Source organism: Columba livia, chromosome 2, assembly GCF_036013475.1.
Source record: "Columba livia isolate bColLiv1 breed racing homer chromosome 2, bColLiv1.pat.W.v2, whole genome shotgun sequence".
NCBI classification, from domain to species: domain Eukaryota; kingdom Metazoa; phylum Chordata; class Aves; order Columbiformes; family Columbidae; genus Columba; species Columba livia.
Genome location: NC_088603.1, coordinates 44,865,274 through 44,878,177, shown reverse-complemented (window position 1 = coordinate 44,878,177; position 12,904 = coordinate 44,865,274). Strand labels below are relative to the sequence as shown.

At 42.8% G+C, this 12,904-nt stretch overlaps 1 long non-coding RNA gene across 1 annotated transcript in view; it reads left to right on the top strand.

The window, feature by feature from the left end:
• Window positions 1–12,904, top strand: part of LOC110364334 (uncharacterized) — a 68,497-nt gene that overhangs the window by 44,565 nt on the left and 11,028 nt on the right. The gene's annotated exons all lie outside the window — the stretch shown is intronic.

Sequence of the window (12,904 nt, the reverse complement as noted above, 5' to 3'; positions counted from 1 at the left end):
ATATTTATAAGCATACATAAGATCCCCTCTCAGCCTTCTCCAGGCTGAACAGACCCAGCTCTCAGTTGCTACTCATAAGAACGATGCTCCAGGCCCCTAATCATCTTTGTAGCCCGCCACTGGAGTCTCTCCAATAGTTCCTTGTGCTTCTTTAACTGGGGAGCCCAGAACTAGACACAGAACTCCACATGTGGCCTCACCAGGGCAGAGGGGAAGGAGAACCTATATGAGGTTGTAGCATTTACATCTCTCCTTAGGGCTTGCGAGGTGCTTTTTGTCAAGGGGTGTCTTATGCGAAGCTTTTCTTAAAACCTGTGGCCATGAGTGGGACAGCCCCCTTTCCCAGCCAGCACACGACCCAGGGCCCAGTCAGTCTGCACCTCTCTCATTCAGCATCTTCTAGTGGTTGCTTGATGTGAGGGCTGATCTCCTTGTTTGCCGAGGGATGCGTCTCCTGCCTCTCTGCCACAGTATCGCCTGCTCAGGCAGCTGAAGCCTCAGCTTTCGAAATGGTCTGTCTTGTGGCAAGACATCCCCAGCCAACACTGACTGTCTCCAACAAGAAAATCTCGGCCAAAACAAGGAGTGACCTTGTCCTTTGTGCCGGGTGCAGTAATTATGCACATTTGCATGAATGTCACCAATATGTGCCATTGCTTCTAGAGGAGCTCGTCCTCGCTTAACAGTACCACAGTGCTAAGCCATTAATTATAGGAGTCAGAGGAGAGGTACAGCTGCAGATCTGCCCCGTCAGGATTTATCAGGCTCCGGTTTGTAATCAATGGTTTATTTATTAAACCATCACAAAATGTGCATGCGCTCTAGCCACAGCTCTGCTTGGATATTTCATCTGAATCAATGGAAGCAATCATCTGCTTTACATCATGTATCGAACCTGTGCAGGTTCTCAAGTGATAAACGACTTTATTGTCTGGGTGGAATTGACTGGAGCTGATGCCTGAAGCTGGGGGGGTGGGAGTAAAAACACTGAATTTGTCCGTAACTGGTACTTTTGTGCCACCTTTTTTTTTCCTCTCCATCTTGCTCTAGCTTCTGCAAAGCAAATCAGAGTCTTTGTCTCTGCATGGCTGAATCTCATGCAATGAGGGGACAAGCTCATGAACCAGGGTGAGAGGGAATGTGCTGGAAAGCAAAAGTGAAGGAGGTGCATTAGAAGTCAAGGGGGTCACCAGAAGCGGTGGTTGCAGTGCTGGTCTTGGCTCTGACCTCTCCAGAGCAAATAACATGCACAAATGGTCCCAGTAGGCTTTGGGGATGCCGTGGGGCCCTTTGGCTTTTAGGAACTGCTGCCAAAAAAAAAAAAAGCAAAGCAAATAAAAACATACTTGAAGTAAAGCAGCCCCTGAACCCCTGGAAATACCTTCTCAGCCCTTCTCAGTAATGTCACCCAGGCAGGGACTTGGCACTAAGGTCAATAGATCATGAAATTTCAAAGCACAATAGCAGTATCCTTTATATTAAAAAAAAAAAAAAAAAATCCACGCTGTTTCTCTGCATGTTTTTGGCAGTTGATTTGTTTTGGGAGATGGCAAGGCCTTGGCTTGGGTTTGTTTCTGCACACAGGGCTCTGTTTTTAAAAAGGACAGCCTGTACCCTTATGTCCCGCTGAAACACGGGGCTTTGGAGCTCACAAGGTCTGTGTTCTTGTGGCTTTCATTCTTCTCTCACTTCTGGCTGGAGGTCTGACAAAGAAAGAGACGACTCACCTGAAGACGTTTTGGGTTGGAAGCTCACTCAGAGGTCATCATACTTGTACCATGTAGTCATTTATGTTATTGCAACAGCAGAGGCTCTTCCTTGCCCATTAATAGGATACAACGAATAACTTCGGCTGCGTGGCCCAAGAGTGGAAAGAAGCCGCATTTAGGGTGCTTTTCATGAGGCCTGTTGAAGTCTGTAGAGGGTGTCCTGTTTTCTGCAGTGACCCATGAATGCTGTAAGAGAGAAAAATCACTTAGTGTTAATTCCTTGCCTTTGCATGGGGATAATTTCAGCCCAGACCTGTGTTATTGACAGCTAATTCACCCTCACGTAGGCTGCTTTACAGGAGCTATATGATTTGCATATTGGTGAGGTCATTATTGACATAATGAAGCTTTTTTGGATAAAAGGGCTTGCTGCCAGAACTGTTACAAAGAACATATAGGTTTTTATAAGACTCCAAAACTAGCCATAAATATTTCACAACCATGCTAGTTCAGGCATACTGTTCCTCCCTTATGACCAGTGTGTACAGGAACATAGAGGACTGCCAGGGAGACATGTCGCCCTGTAAGACCTTGGTATCCAACAGTGTTATACAACAAACAAACAAAAACAAAGGCTTGGGGCAGTGTATTATTAAATTACTGTGTTAAATAAACGTTTACAGACAGTATTTGCTAAATTATATCCATGGTACTTTGTACTCGGCCCACTGTCCTGAACATAGAAAGGGGTGGGGAGGTCCTTTTGTTTTCTCCTGGGAATAATGTGATCTTTTGTCTTTCCTAAATAGTTAATCTGAGTAGGCGTCTGTAAAGGCTGCAGTTGGTGATGTTGGGCAGCGTAAAACCAAGGCACTGAATAACTCAAGTGATTCCTCACCGTGCACTCACTTTCAGAACTCATATGCAAAACTTTATAAACTAGCAAATGTAGCTGCAAAAGAGCAAATCTGACACAGCTCCACCTCTGCCAGGAGTGCCTTGCTATTACACATGGCATTACTGGCCCTTGCTGTGGGCTGTACAAAGCTGCTCCCCAACTTCCAAGGCTCGTGTGTGCTGCTGCCACTCACAGCCGGCACCATGCAGGACCTGGGGGCGGATTCTTGGCTCTGCTACTGCTGCTGTTTGATGTTGAGCAATGAGCAAGTCACCTAAAGTCAGCACGGCTGTTTTTCCCCCCTCTCAGGGCTGATGTGGTGATGCATAGCTATAAACTTACCATGTGGAGTGGAAACTTTCCTGAGTAGAAGCAAGGGAGAGAACTGATTTCCCAGCAGACCTCACAGTTGATGCTGCATGATGGGGAAGCACCAGGGAGGGGGAGATAGATAGATACAAAGCCATCTGGCAGCCACGGGCTGCTCCCTGCCTTTCTCTAACAGCTTCCTCGGAAGAGCTGCCTGGACTATATGAACTTGATCTGCAGGGTGGGAGATGAGGACAGTTACCTAAACCACAAAGAGGGATAAATATTAATTTGTCATTTTGGGCAGCTGTTACAAAAACCCACTCCCAAAGGGCAGCTCTCAGTAGGTACAAAGCAGCATTTTCAAGGATTTGCACAGATAAAGAAAAAACAAACAAAAAAAACCAAACCTGAGTGTTCAAATCAAGACATCCATGTAGTAAGTGTCAGCATAGAAACAGAAAAGCACAAATATACCTAGTCCTAAAGACCTACTCCTGCCCAATAGTGGGTGGTCTGTTCTGGGGGGAGCACCAGTGCAATGTGTGGGTGAAGAGTTCAATTCCCTGATGGCACCAGGTTTTTGGGATGTATCCTGAGAGCTGCAGCCTAAGCACATATTTGGTCCTGCCTGGACTGTCCCCTGGGAGCAGGTGAGGACCACATCAGTGATTTGATCAATGTCGGTGGTACCCCAGCAGTTGACATCCACCAAGGAAGCTTTTCCACAGAGACCTTAGTCATCATGGTGCTTACTGCTATTATACTTTCAAGGATGTTTGTAACTGAAATTCAGCTCATAACAAGACACTCTATCTGATTTACAAAAGGGAAAGCTGCTATTTTCCACCCTATACATGCATCCTAGTCATTTTTTGTGCTGTGCTATAGTGTGAATTTATGTACAGGATCAAGCTAACACAGTGATACCTTTCCCTTGTGTATTTACTCTTACTGTTTTCTCCTCCACTACTGCTAGTAATAAAAACTTAGTGAACATAAGAAATATGTAAAGCTGCAGATGTTGTATCTTCTTTCCATCAACCCATTTTCTGTATGAGGTCAAATCACATTAGGTTTTTACCATTGAGGTTTCAGACAGAGCCATGTGAATATGTTCAATGGAACTGTGTGCTTATATTAACGCACTAAAACCTTCAGTGATTTTTTTTTTGCCTTACTTTAGAGAAGTTAATTATCTGACCATAAAAGTGCATGGTAAAAGATCATGAATGGGAAATTATTATTCTTTTAAACATTTTGTTGGACAGCAAGTTACACAAAAAGAAGAGAGATTCTTGTTTCAGAGGTACTGTCTTGTTCCTCACTTGGGTATTAAATGCATTCAAATTTACACTAGCCAGTTCTTTGGTGTGCAATTTGTGTGCATGTTGATAGGGTTTCAAAAAGTGGTTTTTGTTTCTTTTTTAACCCTCCAGGGACTTTTTATGTGCAAGCCAAGTGCTTCTGCACGCATGATAGAGCAATTTCTTTGCTCTGGAAAGTGTTGCTAGATAGAAATATGATAGCAGAGCAAACATTGACTTCCTCAGAATTGTTACTTGTTCAAATAAGGATACCATAACAAAATCTTACACAAGGTCAAAAGTGCTCACCTCTGTACTGAAGAGAGGTCTCTCTCAATAATTTTTCTTAGTTTCCATACAGAAGCCAGAGTTTATTGAAAGCTGGTGCAAAGTATAGAGAATGAATTTGTGTACACTCCTAATCTTGAAAAATTGCTTAATTTAATCCTTAAGTCTATCACTAAATATTTTTCTAATTATTTAAGGCTTGTGCCCTAGACAGAATAGATTGACAGATTTTATTTTGGTCAAAGGACTTGTACTGATTTACCCACTTGGGAAATCTGAAGCTTGATGGGAGACACTTTTGAGTTTCTTTTGAAATGTTAGCACTTCATCTCATTGGAATTGTATAATGCAGTGCCAGTGGAGCCTGGAGTGTGAAGGCATTTTAAAAAATATGTTTTATTTTTTAAATTCCTCTGTAAGAGGAAGAGTGGATTGCTCACACTGTATACTAAAATCTATCATGCAAACTTGAACTCCAGCTAAGCATGGACACATAAATGCAGAGCCAATTTCTAGAGTGGATTCACAGCACATACCTATTTTAAGGAGATTAATGATCTATGAATAATACATACACAAGATAGGTAGCAGCAGCATGGGTTTGGAAATGGAGAAAACTTCGGTGGAAGGTGGAGGCTGTGCCCTTGCTGAAAATGGACTCATTGGGGCAGATCTTCTGATGGTGCAAACCAGCATGAGGTCTTTTTGCTTTAGAAAAGGAACACTGATAGAAAACAGTGGAACATCTAGTTCAGTCTGTATAGCATACAGACCTATTACCAGTGCATATAAGTAAGAATTTCATACTAGCATTTTAAACTATTACTCCCTTCTTAAACCATATGCTAATTTTCTTAAAGAGAAGTCTGATTGCTCTCTTTATATGCAGCTCCAAGTCAAAAGCTTAATTTATTCCTTCAGTTGGATAATTAAATCATACAGTGTTCATCTCTTGTGACTCTTCCTGTCCCAGAAATCTTAAATTCTTCTTCTCTAGCTGTCTTCCATAGAGCACAGCTCCTGACAAAGCCTTCACCTTTAATTTACTTGTGCCAGTAAGACAGCAGTTTGTGTTAGTTCGGAAGTGTGGCTTTATTTTCCTTTCCTTGAGTTTCACTGCATATTTCTTTTCCTAGAAAAGAAACCTGATCTCTCCCACACGTACCTTCTTCAGGCATTACAAAACAGGATTTTTTTTTTCTTCCCTGTGACCTGATTTTGCAAACCTGCAAGTATTCCTATTTAAATCCTGCCTGGCTTGCATGGGTATGGTTTGGGGAATGGATTAACTTGAAAATCAAAAAATGGCATTTGAGTTCCTGTATAGCGCAGTGTGAGCATTACTGCGTGTAAGCAGTTAGAGCTGCAAGGGTGAAGTTGCTGCACAGAACCAGATGGTGATACCCTGCTGCAGGGAGGTCCTGGGAGCCACTGGTGCAGAGCACCCCACAGGAGCAGGCTGTGGGAATGTAGACTTGCATTGGAAAATAAATTGAATGTCTAGAAGGGTTCATGCTTGGTGAGGCATTTCTATTAGAATTCCTTCCTTTGGAAGGTTCAACCTCCCTGCTTCATTTCTTTTCTTCAAAATAAGAAGTTTTTGAAAGCACGGCTGTGGATCAAGTACACCTAGATGTGAGTAGCCCTGCTGAAGTTGGGAGGACATGCCAAAAATGAAGACCTCCTAGTCAGCCTTGCTCAGAGATTTTGCAGGATTGCACCCAGTAAGAGGGATCTCTGAAGGGCCTTCCTGCGGTTTGCTTGTGGTGTTGATGATGACGCAAATGAGAGATGATGCAAATCCAGGACAGGCAGTTAATTTGCAAAGTGGCAATTCTGTTGTTGAAACATTTGTTCTGATATTATTTCTTGGGTCTAGCAGTGCCCATACCTGCAGTTGCATTAGCTCTGCTTGGCCATTATGGTCTTGGTGGAAATGCTGCGTTAGTTCTTGTTAAGGCAAGGGTTTGGTGAAGCAAGAGAAGTTGACCCTAGAAAAGCTGGCTAAGGACTGGCTTTGTGCTCTGCTTTGTGTTAGGATACTGGCTTGCTTCTGAGGTTTCACAGCATACCATGTCTACTAGCAATACTGACTTCACTGGAACTGCAGATCAGCATTTCATATTTTCCCCATTGATTTTTAAATGCTTCATGTTTTCCAGTACATTTCATTCATGTCACTATTCAACATGGGTATTTAAACATTGTTTAAAATTACGACACTGTTTTAGCAGGTGCTGAAACACTGCTCGCCCTCTTTCCCCATCTTCCCCAGCATCAGCCCTGTAGGATCTTCTGTCTCTGTTGCCCCTCTCCCAGATGACTCAGGGTGACCCCACAGGAATTCCTGGTGGAAAAGCCAGGACATTCCTAGCATTTAAATAAAATGTGCATTTACTTGCCTGTGTGTCTGGTTTGGGTCTATCTTGTGGTGCAGTATCTTGTAAAAAAAAAGACATCAATGCTCCTGATGGCATTTGTAGCGTTGACTTAAACTGATAAAGCCCTGACTGCTTTGGGCTTAAATGGGACCGCAGAAGTGATTTAAATTTCACTCTCCTTGCAACTGGACAGGGGGCAGAGGTGGGAGACATCACAGCCGTGGATTTTTTCCCTTCCCTTTGATTTTGAAATTGTTCATTTGTCAGATTTCAGGTTACAGTCTTTGCTTTTGCAGAGGTTATGGTTCTTCAGTGGTAGGATTTGAGCACAAACGCGCTGCTTCTTAGTTTGCAGGAAGGTAGACGCTTTCTGGTTTGCAGTCTGGTACCTATGCAGGCAATCTTTAAGCATCACTAAAGGTTCTTTAAGTGTGGTTTTATTTAAAACTTGTGGAAGAGTGATGCTGAAAGAATAGGCTGTAGTTGAAAGAAGGGGCTGAACTGCCTGAACTAGTTTCCAGAATAGTGTACTACATGCTGTGGGTCAGCTTTAGCATCCACAAGTAGGTTTTTTTTTCATGTGTGCGTGTTAGCCTTGAGACAGCAAGGAGCCACGCAGGAGGAAGCGCTGTGATATCGGGGCAGGGATTTTGTCAGAGGTCTTGTGTGCGTCTTGAAAGGCCTGCTCCTGAGATTACCCAGACTGCTGAAGTTGCACAGAGATGTGGACAAGGAATCCCTTTGAACACCGACCTTTTGCTTTTCCCTTCTTAGTGATAAAATATTCAAGGGAGCAGAGAGTGACCCATTTTGTGCGCTGCCTGTCAAAGCGAGCAGGGGAAGGAGAGTACAGCGAGGGCCCAGGTGGAACCCAGTGAATGCAGATGATTTATGGAGTAGCTGCTTTAAGCATTTCCAATTACTTCTATCATCATCCAGCAGCGCCTATTTATGGGTATAAGCTTAAGTACACTGCCTGGAAGAAGTGGATGGCACAGGCAGCTGCAGGAGTGATACACACCCCAGCATCTCTCTTTGTCCCTCTGCTAACCGGGTGTTTCCTAATGATTTTCACAGGGAAGAGAAGCCCTGCCAGGCAACCCCTTCACTTCAGCTTGGCTTTTCCTCTCTGCATCACAGCTAAGCAAGCAAAGTTGAGTACTTGGTACATCCTGAGCTCAGAAATGCCTTGTCAGCCTTAAGAGAGTGGGTTTTTTTCTTGTAGGCTGGAAAGGAAGGCAGTTCACCTGACCCAGCTGCACATGAGCAGGGAAAAGATGCTCGATGTGGCAGCTGGTTACACAAGCGTGTGCTCTTCATGGCCAGCCCAGAAACATCCCTGGGCTCAGCCTAGCTGAGGAGTGTCTGAGCACCTTTGTGAACCACAGCCATACCACCCTACTGGTGCAGAAAAGTGACAGTCAGGTGGCTTGGAGAGAGAGAGGAGGCCGTAACTTATCCAGGCACGGTCTTTTATTTCAAAAAAGGTGCCAAGAGGTGTCTGGTGGTACACATTCTCCCAGGAACTGTTTTAGCGTAACCTTATGTAAAAAATGAATCTTCCATTTATCCTAGGTGGCAGAGGAAAAAAACATACACACAAAACAAACAAAAATGAGGGTGTTGGAAATAACATCGTCATCTTCAAACAGGAGTGAGTTTGCAAAAGGACGAGGTTAGGCTGAGCTGACAGAGTCTGAGGCTACCAAGAAACACCAAAGCTGAAGGAATCAGCCATCAAACCCCCCATCAGCTCCACATTTTACGCTATGTAAGGGGGGGCTTGGCAAATAGTTTGTGAAGTCGAACAGCTTGGCACACGGTGGAGCTTTTATAGGGCTTCAGCATCAGTAAGCAGCACACTTCATGGTCCTGAGAGGCTTGAAATAGTTTTTTTCCTCTGCAGTGACAAAAGTATGGCCATACAGAGAACCTATGTAATTACAAGTGACAGCAGTAGATCAGCTGAAGATAGGACTTCTGGGTGTGACTTTAAGATTGTTACAGAATTCTGTCCATTTTCAGGAGCAAGAGCTATTTCAGGGCATCGTATTTATCTTCCCTGCCACTTTTTACCTTTTTTTATTAAACTGTGTCCTATTTCTGTTTAATACACTGAAGAGCAAGCATTACACTCATGACATAGCTCCGATTCATTAGCAGCATCTTTAGGAAATAAAAAGTGATCAAATCCCCTTGTCAAGGAGGACGTTGATTTAGAGATCCCTCTTTTCTTAAAAATATAACCTAGATAAAACTTACAAAAAAACTTGCAACCCAGATAGTAATTATGCGCATTTAAAATGTAAGCTGGGACAGCTGGTTGTACAAAACCATTCGCAAGCAAATAGCCTCCAAAAGACCACTGTACTATCTTTTCTTCACGGACACTTAGGTCCTATATAGTAACTGATTTTATGAAATACAGTATGTCTGTTAACCAACAGAACTGAACTCTTCAGTTGCTTAGTAACTAATCCAATCCAAGGAGGAAATAAAAATAGCATACATAATTTTAGAACCTTTAGGACCTTTGCCAAGCAAAATATTCTCACTAGCAGCAGTCAGGTTTGTGATTTGAATGGGTTAGCTTAATAGAATAGATTTTATTTGTTTTATGTAGATAAATGGTCCTTGCTTTTCAAATCTGATTAATTATGTATCCGGGCCATTAGGTCTTGTAGCTTCTGTACTCTTCTAAAAGTTTATTTAACTAAAAATATAACATAACTAAATATAATATAAATAAAAATGGAAAAATGTTTTAGTTGCCGGTGTCGTTTCAGCCTTAATCTGGTTAAAAAGCTGAAGACTGCGGTATAACTCAACAAATCACATTATATTTCCAGGAGGAATGTCATAAGCATCTGCTTAATTCAAGTGCGGGTTTTTTTTCCTATACTTGTCTGTAAAGCTTGTTGAGAGGAAAAAGAGTATTATTTTAAAAAAGGTATTATTGCCAACATCGGTGGAAATTACCATATGGTACCATAGCACTGCTTATTCAAGCAAGGTAGGAACCTGATACGTTTAGTTTCTCTAAAAATAATTCTTTAGCTGACTAAATAGGCCTCCTGTTTTAACTTGCATCTTCAAAACTTCAGTGTTTTTCTGCATTTTTAGAGGCTTGATCAGTTTGTTCACATTGCCCGTGTGTTTGACAAGCTCCATACACAAGACTTTTGCAAATTACAGAGAGGATCTGCGTTTTTTTTTCCCCCACAATTTTATCAACGTTGCCACTGGATGAAGGATTTGCAGGACCAAACCCTAACGTGTGTGAATAGCGGCACTGAAGTCATCTCTCTTGCCCTTATTTCCTGAATAAGGTAGGCGGTACGGGTTCCGATATTCATGTAATGCATGTATTCTGAAGCAGTCACGGCGTGTTGGGTTATCAAAACAGATAGAGCGCACCTTTCGAAAAACAATTGGAATACTGGCTTCCGAGTACATGAATTCTGATTTATTTCCTGCTCCTCTGGACCATGCATTCAGAAAGGTCTCAGGTATTCCTTAATATCTTTCAGTTCAGTAAGTATTTTAATGTAGGGCAAAAAGCAGATTCAGTTGTATGTACCTGGTACGTTTTGCTTGAAGAAGAATAGATTTTTTAGACGTAGTGATTCAGCACGGTTTTCATTCCACTTTAGGATTATCAGGTAAAAGCTAAATATATATGTAGGCTAAAAAGCTAAATATAGCAAATAGATGTCTTGCACAGTAGTTTTAATACATTTTGCTTACTGCTTTTTTGGCTGGTGGAGTTTCAGGCACCGCTATTCTTATTTTTGGCGTTGTAATTTATTAATACAGCTAACAGGCTCATCCGAAGCAAAGGAAGATTTTTCATCATTGTGTGCTGAAAGAACAGCGTGCCGAATCAAAGAGGAAGTTTCCACTGGAACATGGTCGTAATTAGTTTATGTGCCTGAAACCAGGACAGATGTAGTACGTATGTCTGTGACTGAGAAACAGATCCGCGGGAGTTACCTTGCAAGCCCATCGCACGGCCCACGGAGATGCTCAGGGTGACATTACTGGGCACAGAAGCAGGAGATGTGGCGTAGTCCTTTGTATTGGTGTTTCACAGAATCACAGAATGTTAGGGGTGATACCAGCGGGAAGGGAGCTCCTGAATGGAGCCAGTGCTCATTTTCTGCCTGGAGATCCTGGTCTTTGCCGCCCTGGCAGCTTGCCCAACCTCAGAGGTCTGCCCGAAGGTTTGTATTTCATTGAGGATTAAAAAAAAAAAGGAAGTGCTGTGCAACTTGATACGCTCCTAATTTCTTTTTCCCTAAAGTAGTTCAGAAAACTTTGCGTTAATGCAAGGATTTGTGGCCAAAATGCGTTATGCCGTTAATTCAAGTAAATTGCAGTTACTCTGTAGCAAATAATTACCACCTGTTTCACATCTGCCTCAAATCCACTCAAAATACAGCAATCTAGTAATCATTCTTGTGTTATTTATATATGTTTATTATTTGCAGTTAGAGTCCTATTTACCCAGTTCACAACAATTTTTTTCATGCCTTCTGTACACAGAATGGCAAATTTAATAACCTCCTTCGGATTTGTTTATAAAACCTTTCAAAATACGTTTGCAGTGCACAACAGGGCTCCTGTTACACTGCAGACGCTCAGTGCCCTTTTCCATCCTGAGCTGCAGTTGGGAGAGAGCCGCTTGCTGCCCTCGGATCTCAACGCCTCCGTTCCACCTTCAAAATGGTTCACGTTAACCTGTCACATGCGCGGTCGCCCGAGCTTTGTCAAAGTCACCTTTCGCTCAGTTAAGACTGGGGTTCCTGGTTTGCTTGTTCAAAGCATTAGGGATGCTTTGATGTTGGGATGGACAATGAGGTAAACGAGGGATTTTAGCAAGAATGATATCCTCCTGAAAGGGTTGCCAGGTATGGTGGAAATGCAAAGGAAAGAGGGACAAAAGCCAAATGTTTGCTGCTTTAAAATACTCAAAACGGGTCTGGAGGAGGGGATTGGATTTTTTATGCTTTTTGCCAATTGTTCTCATTCACAGCGAGATGTGTCATCATAGTAGTTTCTTTCAATATTACACTTGACAACAAAAGTGCAAGTGTGGGAAGGAGGGCAAGGGGTTAATTCCTCGCAGCACATCTAGGCCATCCCCTGAAATCACAGGAGCAAAACCAGCTGAGCGGTGAATCAGGCCACCCTGCCTCTCCGGGACAGGAATAGCAAGAATCAGAAATCTTGCCCTTGGCTGTGCTGGTGTGCAGGCATGCAGAGGAAAGGCATGGGGAAATACGGCCAGTTTCTCGCCTCTGAGTTTCAGGTCTTCTCCATTACACCCAGCTGGTATGTATGGTTTTGCAGCTCCAATATTGAGACCAAAACATGGTTGTCCGTATTTTCAGACTGAGTTAGGGTGATTTGCCTCACAAAATGTATTTCTGTGGCGACGCCCCATCTCCCCTTAAATTTTTCACCTTAGGTAGGAATTAGTTTTCCATACAGGCAACTCCATTTCGTTTCTGTAGTACCGTCTTTATATTAACCTCTCTCACAACAGGAACAGCACTCCTCTCCGCTAGAAGCATCTCTGCTGGGTTATGATGCAGCGCTTGTGCTCTGCATGCACGTGTCTGTTCTGACATGCTGCTTCAGTGGGGGGGAGAGGGTAGTGATGGGCTGGGATCACAAAATACTTGTTGAAGGTGGAAAAACAAAAGAAAACAAAAATTATAGCTAGTAAAAGTTAAGCTTGGAGGATTCCAGTGGAATGAGTCACAAGCTCAGCATCACTATTGCATGTCTTTGTGATACCTTTCAAAACTGCCTGTCAAAATCTCCCATTAAGGAGCATCGCAGATTAGTGATTATGCGCATCTATTAGCTAAGCATCCATTCTTTCTCTCAGGTGCTTTGTGGCAATATCTCCAAAGAAGCACATATCTCATCTAGGTGTCTGCTAGATGGCCATAATACCTCCCCAAGGGAGATGCCTCTGATAACACTATATTAAAGACAGGGCTT